The sequence below is a fragment of the Ailuropoda melanoleuca genome, chromosome 10 (assembly GCF_002007445.2).
Source record: "Ailuropoda melanoleuca isolate Jingjing chromosome 10, ASM200744v2, whole genome shotgun sequence".
Lineage (NCBI taxonomy): Eukaryota > Metazoa > Chordata > Mammalia > Carnivora > Ursidae > Ailuropoda > Ailuropoda melanoleuca.
Genome location: NC_048227.1, coordinates 103,105,987 through 103,122,132, shown reverse-complemented (window position 1 = coordinate 103,122,132; position 16,146 = coordinate 103,105,987). Strand labels below are relative to the sequence as shown.

General features: G+C 44.1%; 1 protein-coding gene across 1 annotated transcript in view; it reads left to right on the top strand.

The window, feature by feature from the left end:
• The window catches only part of PRKN (parkin RBR E3 ubiquitin protein ligase), a 1,042,635-nt gene that overhangs the window by 1,004,495 nt on the left and 21,994 nt on the right, over positions 1-16,146 (top strand). The gene's annotated exons all lie outside the window — the stretch shown is intronic.

The following is a 16,146-nucleotide window of genomic DNA, read 5'->3' as shown; positions in this document are numbered from 1 at the left end:
GTCTGAATAACCATTTCTGCAACAGAGGCAGCAAATGCTGTCTCTGGTGATTTTATTTTAGCCCAGAGGCATTCAAATATGAGCTCAATGCATACTGACGTCAGGAATAATATTAATCCTGAGACACGCCTGCCTCAGGACCACAGTAGCCCAGAAGAGTTAGACTAGACCAAGGCGCCGAGAAATGGAGTTGGTCTAGCAACTTATATCCATATGCTCTTATGACCACAACATGGGCAAAGGCTTCCAAGAAGTGATACCTGAATGTTGCTTTATTTGAAAACAGTAGCCATAAGGTGAAGGAGAGAACTGCTTAACCTAAGAGTTGTCCAAATGCCTGACCCACCTGATAATCCCCTTCCTTATTCATTCAAGAAAAACCAACCAACCTTGGTGTTAAAGATGGAGGGAACCCCCCAGAATTTTTTAAAGCCATTAAAATCTTATTGCTCAACACAGGAAAGTGGGAGAAAGAAAGTTAGAGCTGGCCTTAAGCATAGATGAGCAGGATCCAGGGGCCTGTGTCTGCAAAGACCACCAATTAGCAAGCAAGCATTTGTATATATAAATATATATAAAGCAATCATTTGTATCCACCAGATATTCTGCTAGAAAACTGTAGGTAAGTATTTTTTTTAAGATTTATTGATTTATTTTAGAGAGAGAGCAAGCAGGGCGAGGGGCAGAGAGAGAGGGAGAGAGAGAATCTCAAGCAGACTCCCTGCTGAGCACAGAGCCTGACATAGGGCTCAATCCCATGACCATGAGATCATGACCTGAGCCAAAATCAAGAGTCAGACACTTAACCCACTGCACCACCCAGGCGCCCCTGCAGATTGGTATATTTTTCTTCATAGTCACATGAAGGAGTCATAGGGGAGACTTAACAGAAAATATGTAACAACAGTAATATGCTAAAACAAAGTTTAGGAAGTCTATAGCTTTGTATAAGGCTTCCCCAGAAAAGTCATGGAAGTTAGATCAGAGTTTGTCAAAAGGACAGTGGGTTAAGGATGATAAAGGACATTCCAGCAGAAAATACTGCATAGACAAAGATACAGAGGCAAATATCTTATCTGGTGCACAGATATTTAATAGATGTTTGTTGAATGATCATTGCATCTATGAAGAAAAAGATATTATTTCATTAATTCATCAAATACGTGTTAAATACCTATAATCCATTAGGCTTTGTTCTAGGCTCTGGGGTTAAAGTACCTGCCCTCACAGACTATATTATGTTAGTAGATGCCACAAGGGTTGCACAAACAATCAGTATGATAGGAATTCAGGAAAAGAATAGTTAGTTCAGGACAGATTTATCCAAGACAGAATCCAGGAAGAGGCGGCCCTGTCGTAAGACCTCCCTGAAATGAGGCTCCTTCCTGCCTTGCTCAAGCTGCTGGACCAAACTCATACTCCTCTTATTTGAAACAAAACAAACTGACCAGCCGAACTGGAGGAATCTGTCTATCCACTGTTGCCTGAGAACAGAAGGCAACTTCTTGGGGGTTTGCTGCCTTTTTCCCCTGAGTCTCTGATTTATTAAGTCCTGCAGGAAAAAGAATCCAATCAGATGTGCACATGAACAGATTTTAACCTAAAAGATCACAGATGACCTACAGTGGTGGGAAAGAGTCACATGAACCCAAAACAATGCAGAGGGCCTCCAAGTGCAGTGTCAGTGGGGAGCCATGACCACCTGAGGCCTGAAGGGACAAAAGGAGGAGATGGTGTCACACAGGAAGTAACCCTGGGGTCTGGCGTCATGGAGGTGGGGCCTCTTGGCAGGAGGTGTAACCACAGAGGGTCCAGCGCCAAGCAGGAAGGGATGAAGATGGACATCTCGACTCCTCTCTTCCACCCTCTGATCTCTTGCTCGTGTCTTCCATTTGGGTCACATCCAACCGAAAGCCAACCTCAAGCGGTCCTAATGACACAGCCTTGGGAGTCAGCCTTCTAGGTGCAGGGCAGAGGAGGGGAAAGAATACTGAATAACCAGTGTATTCTCTATGATCTGATTTTCCGAGTCTCCAAAGCCTCCTGATTTCAATCACAGCTACTCTTGGACATGGAAAGGGATGAACCGCATGAACTATTTTATCTAAGTAAAAGACCCCATTCCATTCAGTAAGAGAAAGACAGACTTTTATTTTAATAGGGCCAGTTGTTTTCTGTTCCCTGTATTTCTCTCAAATGGCAGTGATCTCCAGGCAGATGACCTCTGCAATTCCACTGATATGAAATCTTTGAAAGGAGGACACTCTACACACCCAAAAATAAAAATCTAATTGTAGCCCCCCTCTTGAAACTGAAGGCTTTGGATGCAGCCTCATGTCTGAATTTTGCTCATACTAACAAAATACCCTCATTAACCCTCTACACATTTCCTTTCAATTCAATTCACCTGTAAAGCTTTTCCTTTCAATATGTGTGGCTACTCTCCACTGTTCTCCCTTGAAAGTTGAGTGGTTTCCAGTCTTTGATATTACATTATCCAACCAAGCAAGCCCATGTCTCCTGGGGCCCAATCAGGCTTTTTCCATCAGTTAGGCTGGTTGACCCTAAACTTAATGCATTTTTTGATTAATGCAATAATTTTTTTAAAAAGCAAACTCAAAAATTGGTTTTAAATTGGTTTTAAAATATTGAACAAGCTTTAGGTTGAAACTGCTAGGAGTTTGGGAAATTGGTGACAGAAGATCAATCCATCACAGGCTAATGAGAGTCCAGTCCCATTTGCTTCCGCTTGCTCCTGCCTGGTTGTTCTCCTCCCCATGCTCTGTTTTCCTTCCATATATTCCCTCTGGAGTCTCTCTAATAAGTAAACACTTGCTCTTGCAAACCAGATAAATTGATTCATTCTCCCAGTGGTTCCAAACAGTAGATGTTACTCTCCCTATTCAACTGGAAGGCAAACTAAGACTTCTGGATTTTTAATGGCATTGTCCAAAGCCTCAGAGGAAATCATTTTCAGTGGCAGTACCCGATCAAAATAGTTTGGGAACAGTGACTGTGCTCTCTGAGTAATAAATCTACAGTGTCTAAAGGGAGCGTGCCCATCCCTTCCTGCCAAGCTCCTACTCAACCTTCAAGACCCGGATCATATGTCACCTCCTTCATGAAGCCATCTGCCCACCCCACTACCTCCTTGAAGCTCTCAGACAACTGTATATGCTTCTGTTACACAGTCATCACACTGAAATATTGTTTTCCTGTCTCTTCACTAAAATTCAGAGCTTTGTTACTGCAAGGTTTGTACCTATTTTGTCTTTATAACCTCCAGTGTCTAGGATGCCTAGTATATAGTAAGTACTCATTAAGTGCTTTTTGAACGAATGACAACTCTTTCCTTCATCCCCAAACCTCCCTTCCCATCGTGAAGCCAGGAAAGCACTCTACAAGAATGGTGGCGAGGAGTAATCCAAGGTGGTGACATAGGAGGCTTCTGAGGTCCCTGGCCTCACAGATGCGCCAAACCTACAGTTACACATGGGGCAGTGCCCTCAGAAAGAGATCCAGAAACTAGCTAAGTGGCTTCTACATATCAGATGAATGAGAAAATACCCAAATCAAAATGGATAGGAAAGGCTGAGACACACTCTTGCCATAAACCGTACTCCTGGCACTGTGCCATACAGTCAGGACAGAACCCCCAACTCCCAGCTTCTCCCAGAAGGGCGAAGGGTTTGGACCCTACATGTAGCACCCCAACTGTTCAGACTGGGTGCCAAACACCTAGCTCTGAAAACCAACAAAGCTTATGATTGTGAGACCCACAGGACTGTAGCAAACACAGAAGCAAGTCCTACAGGGCACACCACAATCACCACATCTATCCCCAGAGGGAGCAGGCAAAACCTCTCACCTTCCAGTCTTTCCATGAAGGAGCTTTACCTGCATACTTTGAAAGCTGCTGCCCCCAGGCCAGGCTTCTAATTTAGCAGGCACTAGGGGTTGGCTGTGATCCATCCCCAAACACCAAGGAAACATGGGGATGTTCTCACCTTCTCTTCTAATGCACCACAAGCTGCCAGTGTTCTCCTGGAAGGAGCTTGTGCACAAGTCTGTACCCCAACTTTTATGGCTTTTACCCCAAGGATGCGTCTCTGATCCCTGGCTCTGATAGCCAAAGAGGCTTCCATTCATGAGTCCCACAGAACTGTAGCGAACAAAGAAGCAATTCTTAACTGACTGTCCCCCCAGTGCTCAGCATAGAGGAAACAGGCAAAAAACACTGTCTCCCATCTTTCCTTGAAAGGGGTTTATTGAAATATTTTAAAAGCTGCCACCTGAGAGTAAGGTTTCCAATTTAACGGGCATCTAAGGGCTAACTGCAATCTTCCCTCAAGACAAGGGAAGCCAGCAGATACCTTTCCCATCTCCCTTAGACCTACTGCAATAATAGAAGCAAGCTGCCAGTATCTCCTTGGAAGGAGCTTGTACACACATCTAGCACCCCAGTTTTCACAGCTCCTACCTAAAGGATGGGCACCTAGATCGATCACCTGGCTTTAATAGCCAAGGGGACTTGCAATCACAGTTCCCACAAGACTGTAACAAAGAAACAGCTCATCACCGGTGTAGGAGCACCAGCAGCACTCTGGTTGTACATCTGGGCTCAGCATAGAGGTAAAAAGCAGAAACATCTACCTCCCAGTTTCTCCCTGGAAGGGGCTTAATGACATACTTTCCCACTGCTGCCTGAGGGTTCCACTTCTAATCAGCCTGCATCTAGGTGGTGAGTGCAGTCCTCCCCTTCGGTATCCTGACGGGTCTTGACACACCCTCAACTACAAGAGAAGCCACTAAGAACAAAGAAGGAGGTTTGAACAATCACAAAGGTTTGAGAGACAGCCAGGAGCTCGGGCCGGTAATTGGTGAGGTTTATCTCCTACATAAGACCTCTCTGTTAAGACTGGGAGAGGTGGCTGTTTTATGTAATGTACAAAAACCAACACAGAGAGGCAAGGAAAATAAAGAAATGGAGGAATATGTTCCAAACAAAAGAACAAGCTAAAAATCTCCAGAAACAAATCTTAGTGAAACAGAGATAAGTGATTTAACTGATAGTTCAAAATAACAGTCATCAAGATGCTCACCAAGGTCAGGAGGGCAAAGCATGAATGAAATGTGAATTCCAACAGAGAGATAGAAAATACCTATCAAGCAATACCAAACAGAAGCTGAAAAATACAATAACTGAGCCGAAAAATACACTAGAGATTATACTCAACAGCAGGCTAGATAAAGTAGAAGAAAGGGATCAATGAGCTCAAAGACAGGCCAGTAGAACTCATCCAACCAGGGCAGCAAAAAGAAAAAAAGAATTAAAAATGAAGATATCATGAAGAACTTATGGGACACCATCAAGGAGAACAATATCCAGATTTTTGGGGTCCTATGAGGAGAAGAGTGAAAGAGTCAGAAAGTTTATTCAAAGAAATAATGGCTGAAAACTTCCCTAACCTGGTGAAAGAAACAGATATCTGGATCCAGGGAGTCCAAAGTGTACTAAATAAGATCTAAAGTGATTCACATCAAGACACATTATAAATTGTCAAAAGTTAAAGACAAGAAGAGAAGCAGCTTGTTATGTGCAAGGGAATTCCCAGAGGACTGTCAGCAGATTTTTCAGCAGAAACTTTGCCAGCCAGAGGGAGTGAGGTGATATATTCAAAGTACTGAAAGGAAAAAAAAATAAAAATAAAAAAGCAAAAACAAACCTGCCAACCAAGAATTCTCTACACAGCAAAGTTGTCCTTTAGGATTGAAGAAGAGAGAGTTTTCCAAACAAAAGCTGATGACGTTCATGACCATTAGACTGGCATTAGAAAAAATGTTAAAGGGTGTTCTTTGAACTGAAATGAAATGTCTACCTCAAGAAATAACAACAAAAATCTCAAATAAACAATCTAGCTTGACACTTCAGGGAGCAACAAAATTAAGAACAAACTAAGCCCAACATGAGTACAGGAAAGGAAATAACAAAGATCAGAGCAGACGTAAATGACATAGAGACCAAAAAGATAATAGAAAACAGCAATAAAATTAAAGCTGGGTTTGTTTGTTTTTTTAAGATAAACAAAATTGGCAAATCTTTACTAGACTTACCAAGAAAGAAAGGTCTCAAATAAATAAAATCAGAAGTGAAAGGAGACAGTACAGCTGATACCACAGGAATACAAAAGATCATGAAATTACTATGAACAATTATACACCGACAAATTTGGACAACCTAGAAAAAGTGGAGAAAAAACATACAACCTACCAAGATTGAATCATGAAGAAATAGAAAACCTGAACAGAACAATTATCAATAAGAAGATTAAATCAGTAATCAAAAACCTCCCAACAGGGGTGCCTAGATGGCTCAGTCGGTTAAGCATCTGCCTTCAGCTCAGGTCATGATCTCAGGGTCCTGGAATTGAGCCCTGCATCAGGCTCCCTGCTCAATGGGGAGTCTGCTTCTCCCTCTCCCTCCGCCTCTGCCTCCTGCTTGTGCTCGCTTTCTCTCTCAAATAATTAAAATCTTTAAAACAATTAAAATAAAAACTCCCAACAAACAAAAGTCCAGGATAAGATGGCTTCACTGGTAACTTCTAGCAAACATGTAAAGAATTACCACCAATTCTTCTCAAGGACTTCCAAAAAATAGAAAGGGAATACTTCCAAACTCACTTTCCAAACTCAGCATTACCCCATTGCCAAATCCAGACAAGGACATTACAAGAAAAGAAAATTACAGGCCAATATCCATGATGAACATAGATCCATAAATCCTCAGCAAAATATTAGCAAATCCAATTCCACAATACATTAAAAGGATCATACACCATGATCAAGTGAGATTTATTCCAGGAATGCAAGTATGGTTCAACATCCACCAGTCAATATGATATATTAACAAAATGTTAAAAATCAATATGATGCATTAACAAAATAAGGATAAAAATCATATGAGCATCTCAATAGATGCAGAAAAGCATTTGACAAAACTTAGCATCCATTCCTGATAAAAACGCTCAACGAACTGTGTATAGAGAGAACGTACCTCAACATAATAAAGGCCATATGTGACAAGCTCACAGCTAACATCATACTCAATGGTCAAAAGCTGAAAGTTTTTCCTCTAAGAACAGGAACATGACATGGATGCCCATCACTTTTATTCAACATAGTACTGGAAGTCCTATCCAGAGCAATTAAGCAAGAAAAATGAATAAAAGGCATCCAAATAAGAAAGGAAGAAGCATCACTATTTGCAGATGGCAAAATATTCTATACAGAAAGCCCGAAAGATGGCACCAAACACCTGCTAGAACTAATAAACAACTTCAGTAAAGTTGCAGGATATAAAATCAATATGCAAAAATCAGACATACAATGACCAACAGGTACATGAAAAGCTACTCAACATCATTAAACATCAGGGAAATGCAAATCAAAACCAAATATCAAAAAGACAAGAGATAACAAATGCTAGGGAGGGTGTGGAGAAAAGGAACTATGAAAAACAGAACGGAGGGTTCCCAAGCAATTAAAATTAGAACTACTGTACAATCCAGCATTTTCACTTCTGAATATATATATATTCAAAGGAAAGAAAACCATCTCAAGGAGATATTTGCATTCCCATGTTCATAGCAGCATTATTCACTATAACCAAGGTACAGACACAACCTAAGTATCTGTCAGCAGATGAAAGGTTAAAGAAAATGTGGTATATATGTGCAATGGGCTATTATTCAGTCTTTAAGAAATAAGGAAACTATATCATTTGCAACGACGTGAATGAAACTGGAGGGCATTTAAGCCAGACAGAGAAAGACAAATCCTACATGGTATCACATATGTGTGGAATTTAAAAAAAAAAAAAAAAGTCAAGCTCATAGAAACAGGAAGTAGAAAAGTAGTTGCCAGGGGGTAAGGGATGGGAGAAATAGGGAGAGGTTGGTAAAATGGTACAAACTTTCAGCTATAAGATGAATAAGTTCCAATGATCACATGTATAACCTGGTGACTATAATCGATAACTCTTTATTGTATAATTGAAACTTGCCAAGAGAGTAGAACTGAAATGTTCACACACACAGTAATATGTGAGGGTGATGGATATGTTCACTCAGTGGAGGGAATGCTTGCAAAATGTATGATACATCACATCGTCATGTCGTACGCTTTAAATACCTTAAAATTTTATCGGTCTGTCATACCTCAATAAGCTGAAATTAGAACCACTATGTAGATAAGTTATCAGATGGAAAATATCTTTCGTAGAAAAAGCTCAAAGAGCCATGTCTCTTCAAAGGCAAAAAATCTAGCTACTTGCTTTCATAATTAGGTGAAAGCAGAAAAAAATGGTAACTCTAAAATGTTCAATAAAGTTTGTTTTACCTAATAAAAAATAAATAGTCTTAAAATTTTTTAAAGAATGAGCAGTGACTTCAGGGCTGACTTTTGTCTTAGCCATCTTTTGAATCATAAGAGAAAATAAGATTGCCCATGGTAACCCACTGTTCCCTCCCTCTGTCTCCTAAATTGGAAGAATAAACCTCCATTTTGCCTGGGAGAAAAATAATAACGTATGTTTGTATAGTACTTGTTGACAAAGCACTTTCAAATACACTTCCTCATTTTGAGCTCTTCATAACATTATGCCATCGACTGAGATTATAGGCAAGGTACAAGGAGAGAGTGACCACCCAAAGTTATCAAATTGACGATCAATCTTTCTAACTGGTGTCACTCTGCACTTTGAAAAGGGGATATGCGTACGTTATTGTTAGCTAGTGAAATACTATACCACAGGGGCACTTAAATGCGAACAGGGACCAGACGAGTAGTGTCCATGAGCAAAGTAGGCTGGATTAAATTCATGGACTTTCCTATGTTTTGATAAGGATGAAGATACATTTCATTTTCTTCTAATTTTCCTTTGAAACAAATACAACAACAGGAAAACACATTAAAACAATTGCCTGCGAACACAATTGTACATAGCCTGTGGGGGTCTGAGCAAACCTGGAAAGACATAACTCCAGTCAATTTTACCAAGTAGAAATGGGGGAGCAATGCTACCCAATCTTCCAAACTGATTGATTTTATTTTTCAGTAGCTTGAAATTCATGTGTTTATGTTAAATATCCTTATTTTAAGTGTTGAGAGCTAACTGCATAAAAAATCAAGTGCAAAAAATATATTAAAAAATTAAATACATCTATCTATAGGTAAAATTTTGTCTCCAACCATTGTGTTACACCTTCTGTTACATGACTTTGAATCTGATTTTGACTAAGTCTTAATTTCTTACAATCAATAAAAAAAAAGAAAAAAGAGGAATACCCAGTAATTGCTTATAAAACATCTACTCTGTACTATTAAGACTACAGGTATTTTGGATATAACATTAAATGAGGTAGACCCAGCCTTTGATCTCATGAGGTTTATAATCCAGTGACATAGAAAAACAAATAAATAACTAAAATACTGTATAGTGAAAGGCACAATCGGGGAAGTTGAGGATGCTATGACATCTATGACGTTCAAGGAATTGGTCACAGGAAGAAATGAAGTCTGAGACTGAGAAGATGAGCTATCCAGACAAGGACAGGACTTAAGGATGCTCTAGGCAGAGACGAAGTATGCAAAGTTCTAGAGATGAAGGAAAATGGCATGTTCAGAGACGTGAGAGCAGCTCCGTGTGATCGCAGGATAAGGTGTTGGCGGCAGTAGGAATAACCGAGCTGGAGAAATAGGTAGAGGGTAGCCAATGAAGGGTCATATGAGTCATGTTAAAGAACTTGGAATTAAGGGCACTGAGAAGTCATTAAAGGATTCAAAGAAGACTGACATCATCAGATGGGTGTTTTTGGAAGATCACCGGAGGGGCGCCTGGGCAGCTCAGTCAGTTGACTATCTGACTCTTGGTTTCTGCTAAGGTCATGACCTCAGGATCGTGGGATCGGGCTCCACACTCAGCAGGGAGTCTGCTTGGGATTCTCTCTCCCTCTGTCCCTCCCCCCACCCAGGCTCTCCCCCTCTCTCTCCCTCTAAAAATAAAGAAATCATTTTTAAAAAGAAAGAAAGATAGATCGCTAGCTAGGGTAGGAGAAACAGTGGGGAGCTGTAAGAGTTTACAGGAAGCAGACCCGCGACCAGAGGCTTGAGAGCAGGTGCACCGGCGGGTGCTCTGGGGGCAGCACTGTGCAGAGTGAAGGGAGCAGGGTTGGGCGGAGGGGTTGAACGGTGGTGCAGCCACAACAGTCCTATAAAGAGCTCGAGAGCAGAAACGGTCCTTCAGAGCTGCTCTGCGTCACGGGGGCCAGGCTTTTGCACCACTGTCATCCCCAGTGGTCCAAGCCCAGGGCTGTGTGCCATACTAAAGCCACAACTACTGAACGTGACCGTTTGCTATCAAAAGGACTGCTGCTTAGACGCTCCAGCCCCACAGGGCTTCGGAGCACGCCAGGAGCTTTATTCCAAATGGTGCATAACTCTCAGCCGCAGAGCCCTAGATACCCTCATTGTGATTCTCCTCTGGCTAGAGATAGAGTCCCTGTGGTCTTTCCTGCCACGGACAGCTCGAGTACCATGGGTGCGTGGCCAGAGACAGGATGCTCGCATGGCAGCCTGACCCTCTGCACAGCGCTTTGCGGCTCCGGACCCCCTCAAGGCTGCCGGTGCTCATCTACCACCAGCTTCCTTTACGGCCACCAGCTGGTGGGGCCCTACCTGCACCCCCCATTTTCGAGTTTGTGTCCTAGGACCATCCTGCTACTGACTGTCATGGGTCAGGCTCCCAGGGGACAGGCTCTGAGGCTCGCACACAGGAGCGCCTTGGGGGGCATGGTCAGCAGCAGGAGCAGGAGGACTGAGCAGAGGGAGGACGTGACGCCAATGGAGCTGCACAGAAGATGAGGTGGGGCTGGGAAGTGAGGTGGCTGTTGAGAGTTGTCTGCCTCGAGGCAGGGGGGCCAGAGGCTGGCCTTTAGCATGCATCCGTGTCACTGGAGGTGGCCTGTCCCCACATCGAGTGCTCTTTGAGCGAAAGTCCTAGATAGCATCTCAGTGGAGAACCAGCAGCCACAATTCCCAGCAGCTGATGTGGGGCCAGATGTGGCAGAGGGTCCATCACCAGATCCAAGACTAGAGAGATGCCTGGTCCGCCGGTGAGGGCAGCCAGGAATACTGAGAGGTAGCATTGGAGGTCGGGTCTGCAGACTTTGTCAGTGAGCTAGAAGACAGGATGAGAGGAGCAGAAGTCCAGGTCGCTGTTCAGATTTCTAACTTGGGTGGATGGTGGCGCCCTCCCTGGAGCAGGAAACCCTGAAGCAAAACAGGGTGTGCAGGGAGAGACAGTTCACTTTGGACGTCTGAGAGCAGGTGTTCAGCAGTGAAGGGACAGATGCATATGCATAGCACCTGGAACGGAGATGCCTAGGCTGGAACCGAGGGTAGAGTGTCCAGTCGCTCACCCCTCAGCCATGGTCCCTACCCCAGCCTCCTCGGGTGTTCAGCCAGAGGCCAGGAGGGGTACCTCCTGGGGAGGAGAATGAGTCAAGGACGCTCAGGTGAGCCTGGATGCCTGGATCTATTTTGCCTCCGTATCTCATCCCCGCTGTATCTCGTCCATTTTCTGCGTTCTGCACAAGCACCACTCCAGCACCAGGAGCCAGGTGACATTTATTCTCCCAGAGGTGCAGGTCCCGGTTATTTAGGAGTGTAGTTTCAGACTCGGTCGTTGGTTTAAGGAAAGCAGCTTTATTGGTAACCACTTCCCTGAAGCCCTCGGGTCTGGACACAGCCTGGGGGCGGCGCCGATGCTGGTGACGGTGAGGCATCGCGCAGGGGTGTCCCAGCCACGGCTCAGTGCAGAGGAGCCAAGTGAGTGCCCAGACCCACTTGAGCCCTCTGTAGCCCCTTCCCCAAGCACTTAGCCTGCAACAGGTGGGCTCTGGGGGAGGGGCTGGTACTCTCAAGAACTGGTTCCCCCACTTCCAAGCAAGTCACTCAAATTCTAACAGCGTTTTTCCTCCCCTGCCGCTTGGGGCCAGTAAGGTCTACTGAGCTATAAATAATGAAATGAGAATGTATGTGAATCATTTTGTAAGTTGTAAAGTACTACAAAATGGTAAAACCTGGGCTTTGGGTATTTTTAAGGCTGAATGCTGAAAATGTCAGGCATTAGAGAGAAAACGAAAGACGACAGCAAAGGACAAAGGAAGGCGTGTGTGCGTACACACATGCGCACACACACTCGGACACACGGACTGGACCTCAGAGGCAGACCCTCACCACACAGACAGGTCTCGGTCTCTCCAGGGACCTTCCTGCCCTCCAGACTGTTCCCTTCTTTTCTGGAGTCACTCTAGGAAGAGCCCCAGTAACACTTCCTGGGGCTCAGCCTCTCCCGTGGGGCCTCTCCCCTCTCTCCAGAAACCTCCCCAGCCTGGTGTTCACCCTGGGGGACACAGTTCCACCAGGCTACCTGAGCTCTCTTACCTCAGCCCCAACCAGAACTCAGCCCTCCTCCCAGACACCTTCCCAGAGCTCCCCCATCCTCAGCAGCCCAGCTCTGGAACACTTCCCCAAGCAGGGGGGGCTCACCTCAACAGGGGGCTACCTCTGTAGCTTCGGGGTCCCCAGGGGGATTAGGAACCCTGGCCAACCAGCTAGAAAAGGGCCAGATGTAGACTCCTCACCTTAATTTGCTAGTCTCTATCTTGTGTAACAGACAGAACCTCACACACACATCCCACAGACACACACACATACACCACACGCCACGCTCACACCCCCCCACCCCTCACACACCCCACATACACGCCGCACACCAGAGACTGTTGTATCTCCACCGTAGGAGAACATTCCCTGGCAAGCCTGCATTTCCTCTTCCAGGAGGAAGAGGGGACACGGCTGCAGAGCAACCCCTAATTCACCAGATGGCGCTAAATCTAAGGGAAAAGACATTTTGCAGGAAACCTTGGCCGAAATGAAATGACCTGGGGGAAACAAGGAGCATTTGCCACTTTGGGCTGACAGCAGGGACAGCAGAATCAAAGGACTGTTTTCACCGGAGCAGCATTTCCAGGCGAAGTGCAAATGTGAAAAACTAAGAGCTGGCTACTGGCTGCTATAAATCCTTCACTCATTGATAGGTTAAAAATGGGGGGTGTATATATTCTCATCAACAGGAGGGCTTGTTGACCATTTGTGGGGGAAAAGGGTTCATCTGCTCTGTCTGATTGCCTCCTGTCAAATGAAGCCTTTCCCAACGCAAGCACAAAGGGATAGCACATTTAAATTGCTCACTGCTGTTTTCCAAATGTTCATTTCATTTCTGTCAGCAAGAACTGCTTGTGCATCTCTCATCTGCCCGGCCTTATTCTGTGAGGAATCCAAGGCAAGGCCATGGTTTTGAAGTCAAACAGATCTGGTCTTGAAAATAAATTTCAGCCATGACAAGCCGTAATGGTTACTTAGGCAATGGAGCCCAACTGGTCTGTCAGACACTGGTCTAGTGGTTGCTGTGAATGTGTTTTCAGATTTGGCCAACGTTACATTTCTAGGTGTTTATTTCTTCAAGTAAAGGAGATACCCATAATGTGCGTGGGTCTCATCCAATCAGTTGAGGGCCTTAAGGGCAAAGATTGAGGTTTTCCAGAGAAGAAGGAATTCTGCCTCAAGACTGTAACAGGAGCTCTGCCAGCCTGCCCTATAAGTGCTGAGCTTGGCAGCTCGAACAATCCCATGAGCCAGTTTCCTGAAAACGAATCTGTGTAATATATATATATATATATATATATATATATATATATATATATATATATATTGGTTCGGTATATTGGTTCTGTGTCCCTGGAAAATCTTGATGGATACATTAGCTGTAGTCATTATCGAGTGAATCGTGTAACCTCTCAAAGCCATGCCTTCCTCGTCTGTAATGTGATACTGTAAAATCAGGAGGATTTATTGAAATGACGCACGCACGGTGCCGAGCTCGGAGCCTGACAAATCAGTGTGAGCGGAATGAGGCAGTCTGTCCTCCTCCGTCCCCATCCCAGTGTATGCACTCCCTACAGGATCACATCGGGCTGGGGGACGAGGCAGACCCCCTTGCAGCAGCTGGTCCCGGAACACACATACACACACCCCCAAACCCGTTCTGCCTGCGCTGCCTGTGGTGTTTGCTGGTGTTCTGCTCGTGGTGCTTTTCAGAAGGGGGCCCACGGAACCGCAGCGCAGGCATCACCCGGAAACGTGTTCCATCGCAAGCTCTCGGGCCGCACCCCAGACCTGATTCCGAAAGTGGGCCGGCGCTGTTGGGAGAACGTGCAGTGATTTTGTGTTTCAAGGAGGCGTCCAGGTGATGCTGCCATGTGCCCCAGTCTTCTGCTGGTGTAAGCTCCACAAGACAGGGACACTTTGTTGTTTGATTGTTTGTCACCCTTTTGTTTGCTGACACATCTCTAGTACCTGGGACAGTGCCTGGCACATCATAGGCACCCCACGCTTCTTGCGGAATGAATAGATCTCTGTGTGAGCTACAGCAAAATAATAGTCTGCTTTGTGCCAGAATAGCCTCACTTGACACAGAGGACCAGCTATGGGCTCTGCTCTGCCTTCTTCCTCGCATTAGTGGTGCTCCCATATTCAAAATCCTGTCGATGTTGAAATTTTAGTTAATTACTTCCCTAAGCAAGCCATGAACTAGAGATCTTCGTTATCAAAAATACAAATTAGCTTATCTTCCTTGATCAAGTGTAGATGATTCCCCATTTGTCAACTTGTAATCATAGCTGAACACAAAGCACTTTTAAATGCCCAATAAATGATAGCTATTAATAATGCTGCTACTTAATATTTATGTTGTTCCATTTCTTCATCAATCTCAAAATAGGCTAATAGACATTCTGTGCCTTCCATCTAATCCAACAGTGGTGCATGGTACACGTTGCACTCCTACCAGAAATCGCCATTGGTATTGTCATTATCAAAAATATTCTCCTAAATTTCCTTTGAAAGTGTGGCCTGTGGAGTTTGGAACTCAGTGGCAAGAGTAGCCTAGGAGCCTATACATGACTCAGCCAGACACTCTATTACATACTAGTATTCCAATGAGTTCCTAAGTACATATATATATATATATATTCTGCGTCTATATTTATAGATACATAATATAGAAATTATTTCTAATATATTTACTTGTAATTTGAAATTGTGTGTTATTAATAATAATGTATATATTACCCCAAAAGAGACAGTAATCGTTTTTAAAATGTGAGAACAAAAATTTTGTTGCCATCGTTATGCCTGAAAGGTAAGGCTGGGTTCTGACTCACCAGCAGGGGGCAGACCGCTCACAAGAAGTGGCCTCCTGCGGGAACACCTGTTAGACTTTGCTGGGACCCTGGGAAAGTCTGGAAGACTCCCGTCTGCAGAGGTAGGAGTTGTCAGTAATTACGTGGCAAGTGATGTTATCTGGCATTCCATTTGATGAGACAGGTGACACCTCAAAGCTGGCATTAGCCTGAAAACATTCACATCTGAACTATGCCAATGTTTTCAGTGATTAATGGCAATCTCATCCTTTTTGGGAAATAGGTTGGAACTTGACTTTTAGAATTAGGATTTACTTTTCCAAGTGTTGGCTAAGCAGATGTCACAAGTAAGTTTCCTAAAGCAGGACAGGCAACATGCCTGTGAACAGTCTGTCCAGTGGATCTCACTTACATATGTATTAGCAACAACCCCTAGGCACAAATTTTAAAAACTCTCTGAGGGCCCTTTGATTTACCTGAACTGTTCAAAGGAGAGTTAAGGCTAATCCAGACTTTCAGCAGTCTTTTTAGTTTGTACAAACTCACATAGTCTGATATTTCCATCTCCATAAGCCAGAGATGATGGTGATGAAGGTGGTGGTGATGATGATGATGGTGAAGGTGCTGATGAAGATGGTGGTGATGATGATGATGAAGGTGATGATGATGAAGGTGATGATGAAGATGGTGGTGGTGATGGTGAAGGTGATGATGAAGATGGTGGTGATGATGATGGTGAAGGTGATGTTGATGAAGGTGGTGATGAAGGTGGTGGTGATGATGAAGGTGGTGATGATGAAGGTGGTGGTGATGATGATGGTGA